At 32.3% G+C, this 18,671-nt stretch overlaps 2 long non-coding RNA genes across 4 annotated transcripts; one reads left to right on the forward strand and one right to left on the reverse strand.

Moving 5' to 3' along the window:
• The first annotated feature begins 4,520 nt into the window (after positions 1 to 4,520).
• Positions 4,521 to 8,446, forward strand: LOC143051084 (uncharacterized). Of its 3 annotated transcripts, XR_012970583.1 has the most exons (4): positions 4,521 to 4,721; positions 6,297 to 6,378; positions 7,433 to 7,499; positions 8,335 to 8,446. It is a non-coding gene; the product is annotated as an uncharacterized LOC143051084 (long non-coding RNA). The 3 variants fall into 3 exon arrangements; XR_012970582.1 differs by lacking the exon at positions 4,521 to 4,721 and having other exon boundaries at positions 6,257 to 6,378; XR_012970584.1 differs by lacking the exons at positions 4,521 to 4,721; positions 6,297 to 6,378 and adding an exon at positions 7,029 to 7,051.
• LOC143051085 (uncharacterized) lies at positions 5,845 to 7,479 on the reverse strand. Its single transcript, XR_012970585.1, has 3 exons — positions 7,424 to 7,479; positions 6,276 to 6,356; positions 5,845 to 5,955 (listed from the first exon to the last, which is right to left on the reverse strand). It is a non-coding gene; the product is annotated as an uncharacterized LOC143051085 (long non-coding RNA).
• Positions 8,447 to 18,671: the final 10,225 nt, after the last annotated feature.

The following is an 18,671-nucleotide window of genomic DNA, read 5'->3' on the forward strand; positions in this document are numbered from 1 at the left end:
GTTATACAAATAACAATACAACATAAGCTCTGAAGAGCTTTTATCCGACATACATACATGACAAGCACAATACATTTGTACATGAAACATAAAGCTCATCAATGAGATAGTAGTCTCAGATAGAGAGAGACGGGGTCAACCAAACTCCCCTATTCAATCTGAATGTAGGACAGAAAGTCACATTTAAAAAGTCACACACAGTCACAGGACAAAAAGTCACAATTTAGTTTAAAGATTATTTTTCTTTGAACAAGAAAACACTCTTTTTGTATTTTTCTTGAAGTTTTATACATCATGTACATGAACATGATGTAGCAACTTTGTAATTAAAATTTATTAAAATCAAATAAATCAGTGCTTTAGGTTTGCGCACATTACCATTACATTTGCACACAAAAATCATTACGTACAATGTGTGCAGCTTTTGATTACATTTGCACGCATTTTTTGACATGTAAATATAAAAAAAAAGATATGGTATGATTGCGTTTTACAGCTGACTATGCGGTATGGGCTTTACCTCTGCTTTGCTCATTGTTGAAGGCGGTATGGGCTTTACCTCGGCTTTGCTCATTGTTGAAGGCTGTATGGTGACCTATGGTTGTTAATGTCTGTGTCATTTTGGTCTCTTGTGGATAGTTGTCTCATTGGCAATCATACCACATCTTTTTTATATTGGCTCATTGTTGAAGGCCGTAAAGACCTATAGTTGTTAATGTCTGTGTATTTTGGTCTCTTGTGGACAGTTTTCTCATTGGCAATCATACCACATCTTCTTTTTTATAATATGAACATTATGAACGATCATGACAATTTCCTTAAATTAAAAATGAATATATGTAATAAAAAGAAGAGTCGTCTCATTGGCATACCACATCAGTGACATGCATATAAACTTTTTTTGCACATGACTAGAATTTTCCTTCTTTTATGGTGGTTCACTCTGCATTCAGAAGGTCACTTCCATTTATATGTTGAAGTTCCCTTCCTTCCAGGTTTGTGACTGGCAAGATTTTACATAATCTTGGCTGCATTCCCCACCCACCACCACATTGCAAATTTCAGTCCAAGTGGATACTTTTATAATTATTTTTATGCTGTTCACTTTAAAAAAAAAATTTGCAGTTAAATATTTAGTTTGGTTTTTATTTATAAAATATGATTTACATATTGCATAACTTTGCCTTATTTGTTTGCGACTTTATTTTTTATTTTAAGAAACAGTAATTGGTTTACAATTATGGTATGTTAATGGTTTTAATAAAATTCAATATTTGAAGAAAGAAAGACGGATGACATGCAAACATTTTCTTAAACATGTTAAAACATTGACTGTTTAATTTCAAGTATCATTACGATTTTTTTTTTAAATGTTTATCATTTACTTATATATATAATGTTTGTCCAAATTTAAATGTGCAAATTTAACTAGGGGGGGGGGGGGGGGGGAAGTGAACCAAAATTTTCATTTAATATAAGAATTTTAACCGGACTTGGACTGAAACTAAATATTGCAATGTAGAATACGAAATGAAATAAAGTAAGGGGAATTTTACACAGCAAGGGAGTTTGTATACTGAAATTTTATGGATATCACTTTGTACATGTTATATGGATGAAATATTTTACCTATTTTTATATGCATGTCATCCATGCCATCATTATTTTTGTGTTACATTTTAATTTAATTTAATTTATTTTTTTTGTTGAACTTTTTTAAAATTTAGAAAAAATTTACAACAAAAACTGGTTAAATAAATCTTGAAAGTTCACAAAATATAACTTTTTAAAATTATTTATTATTATAAGATCAAAATTTAGAAAAATATTTTATCACATCCTTGATGATAAGTTAAAATACCAGACAGAATAGTTCAAAACTCTACAGATCATAATAAATCACATGACCAACCCTATGGCCAACCTACTATGATACTGTTTTATACAACACAATTTAGATGTCCAGAAATTCTAACAGTCACCTCGGTATATGATAAAATTACAAAAAAGTCATCACAGGGAAATTTTTATGTCATATCCAGTATTATTATGTCATATCCAGTATTATTATTTCATATCCGGTATTATTATGTCATATCCAGTGAAGATTTTAATGTCAAATCCAGGAATTTGATTTCTCAAATTAGTACATATCCAGTAGAGAATCGGCTGTATACATGGGTTTGACTCTCAAGTACATGAAGCTGATGCTGTATTCACTGTCTCATTCTAATGATGAATTTAAGATAAAGCTACCTATCATTGAATAAGATTTACCTGAACGAATGTAACTCTTTTAATATTGTATTTATACTAACTTTAAATCAATTTTAGAGGGCCTTCGTAACCTGTAAATTGCAGACGTTAGACCCCGATCTTAATTAACTATGGTGTTCGGTTTTCCTTCTGAAAGTTTTAGGTTCTAAATATCCCGACACTCCAGTTTACCTTCAACAGTAAAAATTGGCTGCCCCATTACAACCTTCAACAGTAAAAATTGGCCGCCCCATTACAACCAAAAGTGCTAGAAGTGGCCTTATATTACATCACAAATCAATCAATCAAAAATTAGCCCGAGTTTTTTTAAGTCTGCCTTAAGATTACTCTGATACATGTAGATCCGAACAAGGATTGTTCTTCAAATTTCAGTTGTCAACAAGTTTATGATTATATGGTCATTTTTATAAATTTACTGTTACAAAACTGAATTTTTCAAAAAACTTAAGGATTTTCATATCCCAGGAATAGATTACCTTAGCCATATTTAGCACAACTTTTTGGAATTTTGGGTCCTCAATGCTCTTCAACTTTGTACTTGTTTGGTTTAATACTATTTTGATCTAAGTGTCACTGATGAGTCGTACAAAATGTATGTAGACGAAACGCCTGTCGGCGTACTAAATTATAATCTTGGTACTTTTGATAACTATTAAAAATTATGACAATGTGAGAAGTGAATACAGTAGCTGTCATGTCTGTTTATTGGAGATGTCCACTTCATAAATCTCTTCATATTTAATATAACAAAAAAAGGCTTTTTCAAAAAGAAAATTAGTAAAAAAGGGGAAATGGGGCTGACTGGCAGATTCTTAAAATAAATGATGATGTTACAGCTGATGAAGGCCTCTATGTGACTTGGAGATTATAATGATTAGGAAGAACAGCAATTAAAACAGTCTTGTTCAGTCTTTTGTACCATCTTTTTTAGTGATTGTCATTTGTTGCTCATTTGCTACATGTCTGATGTTAATTATTTTAACATTGGCACTCATACCACCTCTTCCTATATCAATTCATAGTTCTAGCAGAAATGAAGTCATTGGTTTCCTCATTTATACTGTTTCACAATTTTTAATGCCTTGGTAATGGCATTTTATACCTTACTAAACAGTATTGTTTTTGCTCATTGTTGAAGGCAGTTAAATGACCTACTGTTGTTTCAAATTACCATGATATTAACCTATATAGATACATGTTTCCTTGAAGAACATACCATAACACTGTATGGATTTTGTTTTAATCCATTCCCCATCCCCCTTTTTCACATTTATTTTTGAAAAAGCCATGTGATGCAAGGCACTGGAGGTATACAAATTAAAAATGCCCAATGCACCATTTGACAGATTTTAAAATATTGAACATTGATGAGTCACTGAATGAAGTTGTCGTTATTAGCCTCATATTATCACATAACAATTTTGTTGTGGTCTCGTACATGTATTCTTTTTTTTACATAAATAAGGCTGTTAGCTTTCTCGTTTGAATTGTTTTACATTGCCTTATCGGGGCCTTTTATAGCTGACTATGCATTATGGGCTTTGCTCATTGTTGAAGGCCATATGGTGACCTATTGTTCTTAATGTTTGTGTCATTTTGGTCTTTTGTGGATAGTTGTCTCATTGGCAATCATACCACATCTTCTTTTTCATATGTAAGCGTCTAAGGAGCATATTGTAAATCTTGCACTTTAAAAGCAATAATTTTTATACCAATGTAACCTGTACTGAATATTATGCCAATTATATCTCCGACTGGACATCCATCATATGTCATATCATACATGAATCTAAAACTTGTGCTGTAGATACTTAACTTTATAGAAAAACTTTATATTTAGAGACTATATAACTTTATAGAAAAACTTTATATTTAGAAACTATATGATTTAAGCATATTAAGTAAATGTGTTTTCTTGTTTAAATTTTAATCTTTAAAATATATATTGTATATCTTACTGTACAGTATGGGATTTGCTCATTATTGACAGTTGTTAATTCTCTGCTATGTAGATATTTCATTGACAACCATTCCACATCTCCTTTTTTTATTTCGTTGGTATGCTTGGTGTCATGTAATATAATTAATTATGGATTTAGTCCCCCAAAATTTACAGTGCAATGGACATTAATAATGGTACAATCCACAGTGGTCAAGCAGCTTTTGTGCAATCCGTTTGTCAGCTAACAGATTGTCTAGGTTCCCCTTTCCCTTATTCCATTATTTTGTATTATGTCTTTCAGGAAATGGTACTTTTTGCTGACCTCAATCTGTAGCCGGGAGAATGATTGATTAAAATTTGATATGAAGGATTTATGAGTGGGATGTTTCATCTTCAATGCCTTATACTTGATGCAGTCATCCACATCGGTTGATGGGCCCAGTAACTGAACGCCAGGTCAAAAGGGGTCTTCTTTCTACTAGATACTGAAATAAAAAAAAATGTATGTATATGACATATCAATGTATACATATATATATATATACATATATAAACGAGTCTAAATTGAAAACTATGTTCAAACCTATGATTGCTTTGGATAAAAACCGCAATATATATATATATGTACTTATTTTTTATTCAAATGAAATGGAAACAAAATTAAACTATATTATTACATTTGTTGCAATGAACTACATGCAATGAGTTTATCAGTTACAGTGATTTCACAATAGAATAAAGACCAATAGACGCTGTCAATAGAAACTAATTGAAAAGGATGTGTAGAAAAGGAAATATAGTTTTTTACATTTTCTACTTTTTTTTTTTCATAAAAAGGAAATTTGCCTATGATTACAAATATGCTCAACTTGTGACAGAACAACAACAATATCATCAATATTAAAACATTAAAGAATGAGAGTCTGAAGTTTAAGTAAAATTACCTGGTAATATATTTCGTTGGGTGGTAACACTTTTATGGACACTGATGTTGCTAGGCTGTATAGTCCACTTTAAAACTGAAATTAAACATATTAATTTAAAAACCTGTCAATAGATAGATTCCTTTAAAATTGTTATAAAATTTATGATATTATTAAGGCTATTTCATTAAATGCATGTAGGTGGAAGATGATTATGCATAATGGTAAAAAAAAAACCATGGCCCACATTCAATAATTAAACTTCTACCATCCTACCATTTTAATGGAGACTAAGCCTTTACCGAAACTATACATGCTATATGATGTTGAGTTATGAAGTACTATGAATCCAGGAAGTTTGAACATATATAAAATTATATGTCATTAACAGCTGCTTATTGTTTATATATTTGTACAAGAATATAAAAAAAATGTTTTATTAAAGGCATCATGTAGGAACAATGTATGTATGTTAATGTCAGATGCAGGAATAAATCCATCATGTCCATCAATAAAATAAAAAAGCGCAGAATAATTTTAGATGTCTTTTTTATGCTATGCCTATACTATTATTAGGTAGGCATGTTCCTGGTGTGGGTGTCTGTATGAATCTGTTCTCTTGTGGTAAAATACAATTTTGTTCTAGGTTACTTAATGGTCACATCAATTTGAATCTCTACTTGATTTGAATTATTTAATTACCTTTAATATGTGATTTGTACAAATGTTTAATGTTGTTGTTCTCGAGCAGTTTCCTCTCTCTTTCCTCTCTGGTCTCAAGTTCATTTTCTATGTCTGGAATTTGATATGGATCTATGATAAATGTTTAGATGAAATAAAATTTATGTAGATTACTGAAATAAAATTTATGCAGATTACATAACATTTTCTGAAAGGAATGTTAAACTAAAGTGTCAACAAAAAAGGGCAAAATATGATTAGGATATTAACCTGTAGGCTGTTACTTTCTTGCCTGAAGAATCTTAAGTATTTATAAATCTGTGTTTTAATATGCTAAATGAACATTATTAGTGATTGAATTTATATAAGATAAACAATCAAATGAAGTTAACACACACCTTTTAAGAATATAATCATCATATTAATACATTATTTCCTTTGTAGTAATATACCTTGTTCTAAATTCTTTTCAGGCGAAGTTGATGGTTGATCCTCGTTGGCAGGTTCTTTGGTGCCACTACTGCCTTGAAATTCTATGGAGAGAAAAAAATGCAGGTAAATAATTATGATGCTTAATCATACTGAACAGACACAGTTTTTCTGTCCAAAATTGATTTTGTTGATCTTGCTAAACCAGATAGACATAATTATATATACTTATGCTATACAATTGACATGAAAGACAGTACACACATTGGTCAATAGATATAGGAAGATGTGGTGTGAGTGCCAACGAGACCACTCTCCATCCAAATAACAATTTCAAAAAGTAAACCATTATAGGTCAATGTACGGCCTTCAACACGTAGCCTTGGCTCACACAGAACAACAAGCTATAAAGGGCCCCAAAATTACTAGTGTAAAACTATTCAAACGGCAAAACCAACGATCAAGTTTACTTTCTCCATATCAAAATAAGAAGATAAAAAGACACATTTATAACTTATTATACAAATAACTATTTCTGTGTTTGTTTTTTTCCCAGATTCATAAAATTTGTCTATCAACTAACATGAATGGAGAAAAACAAGTTTAACTTAAGGTAGATGGGGTGGGGTGTCTTAATTGTATTTCATAGAATTTTTTAATAATTGGACCATTAATCATAATCTACGTCATAGAATTTTGAGATAACCTATGAGAATATAACTTTAATAGTATGCTTTCAGTTAAGAAAAAGAAAAAAATGGGGTCCCCAGACCTGTTTTCTTGCTACATAATAAAACAGGTAAATTTCTAAAACATTACATTGTTAAAGTACCTTAATCTGAATTATCTGCCCTTGCATTTGAGTTGCCTCCCCTTAATGCCTTATGTGGCAAAATTATAAAAAAAAATAATTTAACAAATGTTTACTGTTTTTTGTAAAATACAACCCTAAATATGATACAGCATGTCATTTTCTATATTGAAATGAAAGTTTCTTGCACATAAATTTCCTACTACTTTCAAAATTTGCACATTCTATTAAAGATATAGACCTTGTTTTCTGGTATTCCGAAATCCATGATGGAAGAACACACCCTATCTACCTTAAGGTTAATCATTGATATTAGCATGATTGTTTTAGTATTGAGAAACATTTAAATCTATCATTTACCTTGTACAGGTATGTTGTGCTGGTAGTTGTCTGTTGACTCAGATGGCAAGTCTACAAAAAACATCAGTAGTTTCTGGTAAGTTTATACAGTATTAAGATGCAATTTTAAGGAATTAAATAATAACATCTAAAATGAATTTTAAGTTATTTTTCACTTAACATTTATTACTTTAGGCATAACTTTCATAACTTGAAATATTGTCAAACAAGTAAGAATTAAAATGTATCAAATACCAGATTTTCACCAAAAAAATCATGAAATTATTATTCGAAAAAATACCTAGATTTCCAAATATATGTATGATGATGAATATATAATATAAGGTCTTTAAAACTTCTAGCAGCAAAATATTTGCAAATTCAAATTGAGAACATGCAAATCAATATTCTACATTGCTTTGTACACGATTGTTATACTGAGCTGGATTTTAAACATGCTTGTAAACAAGGAACACAATTAATTCCAAACATGAACAAGCACGTCTTTTCTTTATATCCTTAATAATAAAGTTATTTTTAATTGATTAGTAGAGATGCAGCCATAAAACAAAAGTTTATCAGTTAAGAAAGGTATATATAACAAAAAATTCCGAATTTTTGCAAGAGTATTCAGTTATTGTCTGGACCCGATTTATCAAAAATATTATAATCTAAATTATGTTGTTGCTTGGGAAATTTTCATTGCATTTCTCATGAATAGTCTTGAAATATCATCAATAATATAATATTTTGGAGTTGACATTGGTTTAAATAGTTTATACATACCTGTCTCAGTTGGTGTTATATACACGACTTTGCCATCATTGTCAAACGTCTTAATTCTTTGAAGTGGTAATGTGATGATGTTTCTTTTATAATTTTCTATAACCTTTTCCCAGATGTCTTTCAGTTGTTGATGTATTTCTTTATAGGAGGATGACCGGAAGTGGTGCATGTCTGGACCTTCGATGTGAAAAGGTTCATCATCAGGACCATCATGGAAGATCATGTTACCATCTTCCATATGCCACCAAACTCCTTCGCCAGGTAAGATGTAATCACTTATCCTCTCCAGATGGCTTTGTAGTAAAATAGGTCTTTTATTAAGAATGGTTGAAGGAATTAAAGTTCTGGGTTTGGCCTGAATTTGTTTCGCGAGCTTTTGAATGATAGATTCTTGAATGTAAATACTGTCCTGCTTGCTGGATTGTTGACAAGTGAATCGAAGAACTGCGTTGTCGCATACGGTTTTTGGTTGACGGTTACTGGTGTTTTCTGAAATTCTTCGTAGATCTCCAAAACATCTTTCTTCTTGTTCTGTTATGAGGGACCTTAAATTAAATATTCTTTGAACTTCTGCAAGATGGATGGATACACTGTGGAAATGACTACCAAAAATTTCCTTGATGTCATTTTAGACGGGACTCCGACAACGTTTCTGCAATTTATCGCGAGAAGAAAGCTTTGATTATATAGCCTTAGTATCTGTTTTGGAGATCTGGTGTTGTACTTAGAATACGAAATGTTGGTTATTTCAAGAAGCGAGTTAATAATCTGTCTTATGCTTGGATCAGTCTGTTGTGAAGAAGCTAAAAAATGGGATAATTTTACTAAGTATAGCCGCGCATCGGATCCCTTTATTTGATTTTTATCTCCGATGGTGTGTTTTGAAAATTCCTCTTATTCTTTTTGAAGTTTTTTGTCGCTTATATGGGATGGTAATTCAGTTATAATGTTCTGTATAAAATTGGAAAGATCATGTAATGGTTCCATGCCAAATATTTTATAGTTGTTTAAGTTCAGATGATGGGTTGAAAGAGTAGGATTTGTTGTCATTAGAGCTGGTGGTCTGCAAATTCCATGAAGTAGGGCGGATAGATTTTCTTGTAGTTCAGGACGTAACATGTTGTGAATATCAATATCTCTGCTTTCTAGTTCTTCTATGAGGTCGTCTTTCTTTAAATTTTGGAATGGATTTAAATTTCCCTTTTTCAGTTCTTCGAAACATCGTGTGGATTTTATTAAACCGACTCATTCATCTAGTGTAAGAGGTGAAATGCCATAACAAAGAACAAAATTTCCATGAGCATTCGCGTGAACTCCACATACACAGGGATAATTTCCACCTCTCTGCTGTCCGATTTCAAATTGTCTTGCAGGACCGTCGCCGCTGAATACACGCATCACATCAAAAATTTTAATATTACCATTGTCTGCTGTGATAGGTTCCGATAAAATTTGGAGGTCTTCAATTCTAACTGCAGTGTAACTGGATTGTTCTACGTCGCTGCTACCTGATTGGCCGAAAATATATAACTTTGGTTTTTCTACTATACCTTGAACATTAATTGGCTTACGGTCTTTATACTTCTCTTGGTACTCTATGTCAGTAAAATAGTTGGCAGGATCATATAGCCATGAGATGGTGAAACATACATAGGAATGGTTTAAGATGCAGCTGTGGTCGTGCCATAGTTTAATTTTTCTTGTTCTTTCAGTGAGTTTTAGATGTTCTATTTTATCTGAAAGAGTTCCTGCTGGTGGTTTTTGTCCGATCCTGATATAACGAGATGTAAGTTGGTCCATGGTTAAGCTGTCATATTCCTGGTCACTAAAATATCGTAATACTCCACTGCTTACCTGTTCCTGCAAAGCTATTCTTCTAAGTCTAACGAGGGGGAATTTTCTACCATGTATAACTGTTGTTTTCTGCTGCAATTTTCCATCTGTTATTGTAGTTGAAATGATGTCCTTTGGTGCTATTTCTTCCCCTAAATACAAGTCTCCGGAGGCTATCTTTACCTTTATATCTTTCTTCAAGTGGGATTACTGCCTTGGAGTAGGGAGGGAAATCTTTGTTCTGCTGACGATAACCACTTTTTTTGCCCTCCTTACCCTTCTAAAATATGCCCTTTGGTTTTTATAAACTTTTGATTTGAATTTGTTGGTGTTAATTCCTTTGCTTCTAGCATATTCCTGTATAATTTGCCCCCCGTTTGCAGGAAACTTGTCGTTGCAGGTCATTTGATATTTACGGGCTAGAGCTGTCCAGTTGATCGTGTCCCCTTCATTTTTGGATTTAATCTCTGCTAAAAATTCTGTTCTGTCAAATCTGTAAGAGTCAAATTGTCAATGGTGGTTTTTGTGTTTCCTCTTACCAGTTTTCTCTTTCTCTAGACTCTTATTTACTCTCTGTTGGGCGTTGTCTTTGGTTTCAAAAAAATTGCCGAGGCGGATCCTGTCATGCTCACGGAAGGAAATTGATGAAGAAAGGAAATTGTTAACGTCATTTCCTCCGTCGGTGAAAGATTCATTGATTTTTTTCCTGCTTTCTTGCATATTTTAATTTTTGTTGATTGCAATTCCTTTGGTGTTACTGGTGGGGACAGCATGATGGAATCTGAAATGGGTCTTGGAAATTTCATATCTAAACGTTGCTCTACTATGGGTTGGATGATGTTGACGATTGATTTTATTACTTTCATTCCCTTGGTAGTGGTATTGCTGTTTGGTGATGTTATCTTTAATATGTTTTCTGTCCCTTGTTCGTAAAGCTGGTGTGCATTTTCAAAATTAGGTGCTATGGATTTATGAAGAGTTGAAAAGTTGAAATGAACAGTTGAACAAGGTCTACAGTCGACTAGCTGGTGTTGAAGCCTTTCATTGGAGCTAAGTGAAAGCCAATTTTTAAGAGAAAAATGGCCAAGAAAAGAATGCTGCTGTCCAGATTTGTTAAGATTTTGCCAATATTTCTTGTCTGAGAGATATGATTGTAGTTTTGTGGTTTTGCTTCTAAATTGATCGAAATTCAAATACATTTTTGGGTACTTTTCCATAAAAATTGAATAGTTGTAGTATCTATCTTTCATGTTGATATTATTTGTCAGTCTCTCCTTATTTTCTTTATCTTTTTGGGTATTCCACCAGTGTATTGTCTCTATATCTTTGGTGGATCTGCTGATGATCACTTTTGCAAAGTTACAGTAGTTTTTCTATTTTCATTTTTTTAAACTACTGTTTCTATTTATTTGATATATTCAAATAGATTATCAATTGGTTTGAACAATAGTTATATGAAGGGACAACACATATAAAGTAAAATATGTCACGGGTTGTAAATTCTGCAATTTTTTTTCGTTAAAACTGTTGATAACCCTAATAATACATAGAGGTAAACACTTATGTTGATTCCCTAAAAAAACATCTTGTGAGAAAGTGTTAATTAGAACAAAGTAAGTATGATGGTTTTTTTGTATATGAAACAAACACTGCCCACCCTGTTTTATACTATGTTCCCCATTCTGACTATAAGCAACATAGTTAACATCAGAGCAGGATCCCAACCCTCCTTCGGACCTGGGACAATGGTATAACAGTACATATTTCGACATATTTCTTACTCTTTATTAAACATAACAAAAACAACTTATTTGGTAGATTGTAAGACCTTGCATATGTATTTACATAAAAGTAGACATACCTGAAAGGTATCCTTTTAATCAAGTTGGGGTCCTTCACAGTAGTTTACGGTTCTCTCCAACTCTCTTAATCAAATCGATTCGTGACATGCAATGGTCCAAACTCCCCTTTCCAGATAACCCATACCAATGCACATCTCGGTTTAAGCTAAAACTTTCTACCCTTGGAATTTAAATGGATCCATGTATTTCTCTTTGTCTTTTTTCAAGGGAAATTTCAATTTGTAAATATGTTTTTCCTCCATGATTATCTAGTTAATTGCATAATGCATGTTTCGTCGGCGAATATAAAATCCAGCATGGACTGAAAATCCCTAAGAAATTTCTCATCAAGATACAACAGAATATCGTGCAAAACCACAAAGAAAATGATGCATCAAGTCATTTGTTATTATAGACTAACACTTACAATTATTAGTCATAACGCAATACCTTTGGACATTTAAGGTAGCACAATACAAAGATTTTTTTACTTCCAATCACTAACCTTTGAAATGCTGTAACTTGCTGTTTTGAAGTTCATCCAAACAAATTTCAAACATCAGAGAATGTCTTAAGAAAAGTATTTTTCCAAAACAGAATTTGTAAAATGAGAAAACAGGGAGGAGGGCAAAAAACAGCCATTATCGGACCTTGTCCTTAAAAAAAAGAAAAACAATTGGTGTAGTTCTCTCTTGCAAAGGGGAATATAACAAACAAAATTGTGCGTTATGTCAAAATAACTAAGACAACAACCACTTGATTGTCTAGCGGGGAATGGATTCGAATACACTTTTTTTGTTTCTATCAAGTTAAGCATTATATATAGTGGCAGTGAATTTTGTCAATCACCAAGGTTTTTATCCTTAAGCTGTGTATAACTATCCTTGCATATGAAAATGTACCTGTCGAGTTCACGATTTTACAACTAGCAACTAGATGAAAACAACAGAGTTCAACATCTAGCATATTAGAATATATTCAGAGACATCGTTTTTGATAAGCTGATTAATATGACCATAAGAAACACATACTTTGATTGGCTGAACACGATTGTCTTCCCTTGGGAACAGTTCCAAATATGAAACAATGATATTTTTCGTGATGATTTTCACGATTACCCTTAATTTTTAATATTTTTCAAAGAATGCAAAGACGTATTATAAGGCGTTGTAGATAGAGTAAAGAGAATTTACCCTTGGCGAACGCACAGTACTATATGGGTGAAACTCAGCACAAACAGATCAAGGGCGAGTCGACCCGATACCATATTCACTTTTGTGACTACAAATATCTACATATCTAACGTTCATAAAGATGAAAAGAAATCTAATAATATACATGAATGAAACGGTATATATCTACGATAGTGATTGTTTTTCAATCTTAATTTACAAATTGAATGATTCAGATGCTTACTCGCGAATTAAGTTATGAAATTTTAATACACAGAAAGAGATGCAGCAAACATTCTGGTGACGGCTCAATATTTTTAAGCCGGCCCCATATGCCGTCAAAAGACTTCAAGTCTTTTCCCACCAAAAGCGTGATATATTTTACTGAAATTTTTGTAAAATTCATAATAATGCTGTTGTTAGTTAAAGGTTAAATCTACTACAATTATCTATTAAAAGTATTTAAATTCACCTTGAAATACTTCTTATACAAATGTCAATAAGTATCAGAAAATTATCTTGATCAGCTGACAGATTTAAGGTAACATCAAATACAATTATAAAAAAAGTTGTCAATTTAACAGTAAAATGTGCAAAAAAAAGCAATACACCAATGATCGGTAACTGTAAGTCTATGCAATTGTAAGTAGAATATGGTCGATTTAAGATAGAATCTAAATAAATTATCAATAAAGTTGTTGCATTTACTAAAACTGGCAATTTCTTAATAATTGTGTTGTTGGTTCAAGATAACCTCTTACACAATTGTCAATACATATCAGAAAACTATGTTGATCAAATGACTGATTATATGTACAGATGGGTGCGGTCCTTACCTTGACAAAAGTTAACTTAGACCAGACTTGTTGACTGCTATGTAAGTTAACTGGAGAATTTTTAACCAGAAAATCAATCAACCGACATAATAGATTAACAGTATACGATTCCAAGAAGAGAACCTTTTATACTTTTTTTTTTATTAAAAAGTACAAATAATTCAGACATGTCAGTGCTGGTACTCGGATGATGCGGCCTTATACACACCATACTGAACTTCTATCTCTAGTGACGGTTCAATATTATGAATAGAGATGAAATGCTGACACTCTAAATTTATGCAGAAAATATTTTGCACTAATTGTTTTCCAATATTATTGCATATACATTGGCATTTTGTTATCTGGTCTGTGCGTCCCGCTTCAGGTAACAGATTTTGATTTAGATTTAGGTAAAACGTTAGTTTGCAAAAGTATAGGAAACTCATGTCTAATATTGAATACAGAATCAAAATTGGGGTATACCAAATATCTACCTTTATTAAGTATAATGATTTGCAATATCAATTCCAAAAAATAATAATGTCCAGATTTCCTGAGCGTGTTTCTATGTTGTGTTTGAGTAGTTTTTTGGCGCATTGTTTTTCAATTTTCCTCATTGGGCTGTCAGTTTTATTATAACTTGCGACTTTTGTCCTTATGGTGTTTTTTTTTATCAAAAAAAAAATATATTTCAATATTACGATATACATGTACCTTTGATAATAAATTTGCTTTCTTTACTTTTCCAGAAGATGACACAGGATCGAGTGATGGACACAGCATTGAATCAGCATTGTACATACATTTCCAAGGGAGATAAATTGCACTGAAACAGTAGAGGACGCTATAAACTGACCAATGTAGAAAGGTAAACGCATAACAATACACATTTTAGTCTATTATTCTTAAATGGTTTGGACAAAAAACCCTTAAATCAATCCCAATATTTCTTTTGAATATTGATTTCACAGAGAGCCATACCTTTATATACACATTGTCCTAAACATCAAAATTACTTGTTCTTTGCTCCCTTTTCAAGAACAGTTAGGACGATTACCCCTTTAATCGCAACATTGTTGACCTTTTTCAAAGAGTCATACACTTATTAAGTTCGTGTCTAAATAGTGCATCAAAATAACAGTGATAAGATAATTATTTCACAACTACATGAATTTTGCTTTTATATAAAAATATAATTAATATTATCAATGGACTACTATGACAATTGGCTAAGGCAAGAAAATCTCGTTCTAGCAGAATATGACTGCATAAAATGTAGTAAGCCATGCAGGATAGATGACCGAAAGGACAAACAAGGAAGTCAGAGCTTCCGATGCCTACAGAATAAAAACCATGAATACTCAGTTTTTACCTATTCATAATTCAGCAAAATCCCATGCAGACTGTAGGGATGTCTTACAATTTATTAGGGGGTATCTTGAAAGAAATTCGTTACATTTGTATTCTGTAAACGCCGGTAGTTCTTCTGATACAACTGCAGTGATTTGGGCAAAACAGTTGAGATAACATTTTACTCAATATGTATTCAATAACATGTTCTCGATGACATTTGATGGAGAGATTGAATTAGACGAGTCACTTTTTGGTCGAAAATGTAAATATCATAAGGGAAAGGACACCGGATGTAAAGTTTGGATATTTAGGATAGTAGATAGATTCACCAACCGCTTGATATTGTTTCCGGTAGACAAGGAATAAGCAATAAGCAAACGCTTATTCCTTTGATCATGATGCATGTTAAGCCTGGTACAACAATATTTTCGGACGGTTGGGTAGCAAATTTAACTCTAAATGATCAAGGGTTTAGCCATTTCACTGTGTCCCACAAGACAACATTTAGACAGGTATTACTTTAAATGCATATGGCCTATAAATTATTCCATTTAAAGTTTTCAAGGAAAAAAGTGTTATACGCTATAGATATAAAGATGTTGTATGAGTGCCAGTGAGACAATTTTCCGTACAAGTAACAATGTATTTAGAGTTATATATCATTATAGGTCAAAGGGCTGCCGGTCAAATTACGGCCGTCAAAACGGAGCCTTGGTTCAAACCGAACAGCAAGCTAGAAAAGCATAATTATACACGCTTTTATTGTCTATCATTTCGAATCAAGAATCAAATAAGTTATCTAGCCAGTACTTTTTCGTGCACTGCAAAACAAATTTGAATGTCTTCATGCTGTGTGTCTGTCCCTATGAGTATACATCAAGGTTTTTTTTTTTTTTTTTTTTTTTTTTTTTTTTTTTTTTATTGTTTTTAGATTCTAATTTGATTTAAGCAAATGAAATGAGATCATGAAAATATAATTATATGCCCTTGCCCTCATACGGAGAAACCAACGTCATTTCTAAAATGGCCATAGTATCTGAATAAATATATAGCCAATAATCTAGGCACACCAATATTGTATGAAGTGTAAAACATAATAATTAACAATATCACTTTGTCATGTTTGTCACTGTTTAAATCACTGATTTCTTCGTATAGCTGCAACGTTAATAAATGATTGCATTTTGTAGTCCTATGAAAATATCAGCACTGGTGGAACAGTCGACGTAGATACAAATACAATAGAGGGGGCTTGGAAACCCTGTAAAGATTAGTTATGGGTATTGTTATAATTACATTATGCACTTTAAACGTAATTGGTTCAAATGCACATTGACTCATAATTATTGATAAAGTTTGACAATCGTACTTGATACTTAAATATCGGAGGCAATTTCTTTCAAAATATTCTGAAATATAACTGCATGTAAAAGGTTTTGTAACAAACGTCTGAAATAATGTTAAAGCTTTCAACTGAAACATATATCATTGTAAAATGACTTTTTAGAAATAAATTTAAAAGTAAACGGAAGACCATTTTGAGGATTTTTTTTTTTTTTTTCACTACTGAAAATATTACAAATTGCAGAATATTTTCAACATTTGAAAGTCACTTGTGTGAGATCGTGTGAAGAAATCACCATTCTACGTCAAACATTTATCAGGCATTCTTCGACGAACTTAGGGGAGTGTACAATTTGAAAGACGTTCCAGAATTTAATTTGACAATTACATAAGAGCTGAAGAAACATCACATTAAGAGTTAAAAATAAAATGACAGTTTATGTTGAAATACAGCTAAATGTTATAATCTCCTCTAAGGGGGTGGTAAATTTCCAGATGTTGAACTATTGACTTGAAATTTGATAAATTGCTTATTGAAGCGTGGATCTAATTGTAATAACCAAATACTATTATTTATAAGTACATTATAATTCAAATTGACAATTGGTAAAATATGATCCAATTAATTACCTTACTTTCACTCTTACAAAAGTTAACTTATGTTTTTTTTCTGAATTAATAACCTAAATGTAGGATAAACTCTTAATTCAAATAGTTTGGGGGTGATGATGGGATTAAAACTTGCTGGAACATCGATTTAATATATACATGTATCCATATTGGTCATTCGATTTTTCCTAAATTAAGTTAAGAGGGGGTAGGGGAGTCATTGAAAAATTATGTGACTTAAGTTTTTCATCCTACATTTAAATTGAACTTTTGATTTCGTCCCTTAGTAGATTTATCTTTGATTGTAGTCTATATAAATAAGTAGATAATGATGTCGTTTAGTACAAAATTTATGATGGGACATGTTTGACTACTTGTCAATTTGAACCTTATGTTCATCTTCAGATATCTACCCCAAGGGTGACTGGGTTATAGAAATATGGTCACTTGGTCTACTCCTGACCGGCAGTAAAACGCTTGCCGAAGTGGGGCGTCCGTTTGGCTGTGCGGGATGTATTACGTTCGCAGTCACGTCCGGTCAGAAGGGGGACGTTAAATCCGTTGTCTCGTGTAAAGAGTAGAACCCTTGCAACAACTCTCTGGGGGGGGGGGGGGGGGGGGGTCCGTAGGAAGCCTGTTGCAAGGCAAAATTTCTGTTTATCCAATACACTCTCATTTTTCAGTTGCAATCCAAAATTCCCCGACCATTGGCCTCTTTTATGACAAGACCTACCTATTGTATTTATTGTGAATTGTTCTCGTTCTGAATATGCATGAAATATTTGCCACTGGACGTTAAGCAACCAACAATCACTCAATCAACATTTCTATGTAATACATCATTTGCCCATTATTCCCTACCCATCAAATCCCATCAAGACCCTCCTTTATTTGACTTTAAAAGAATATTAATTGAAACCATTTACTTTTCAATTCATGTTTTCAAAATAGTTTAGTATAAAACATTCAAAATTAAGTCAGTTAAATTCAACTAAGCGTCAAAGATTTGCCACTGAACATTATGAAATAAAACACTTCATATTTAAAATATGCTTACAGATTGTTTTCTTTATTTATATTGAAGTTGGTGCATGTTTTGACGTTAAACATGGCATCCGTTGTTCTGATATAGCAAAAGAACTGCTGGAAGAACAGAGATAGACATGACCCCACCAACATCCCCAACGGAGGTGGAAACTACAGTGCCTACTTTGACTGCCCCTGTTGTTCCCATTGAAGTCAACATACAGGTTGCCAATACTCCAACTAACCCGCCAAAAGACAGATAACTGCAACTTCCAAAAAAGCTGTTATGAAGGTAAGCTTATTTAATAATTCTTTTGAATTCATATAGTGAGCGTTTCGGGTGGCGGGCTGTTCTTAAATAACTGTCGCCCCTTTCCCCCCAAACTCCGAAATAAAGCTTTTAATAAAAATAGTAATTTTGAAGAATAGTACACTTGAGAATATTTTGAGGCTATCAGACAAACAAAATTGAACACAAAATACATTA

This window comes from Mytilus galloprovincialis, chromosome 11 (assembly GCF_965363235.1).
Source record: "Mytilus galloprovincialis chromosome 11, xbMytGall1.hap1.1, whole genome shotgun sequence".
Classification (NCBI taxonomy): Eukaryota; Metazoa; Mollusca; class Bivalvia; order Mytilida; family Mytilidae; genus Mytilus; species Mytilus galloprovincialis.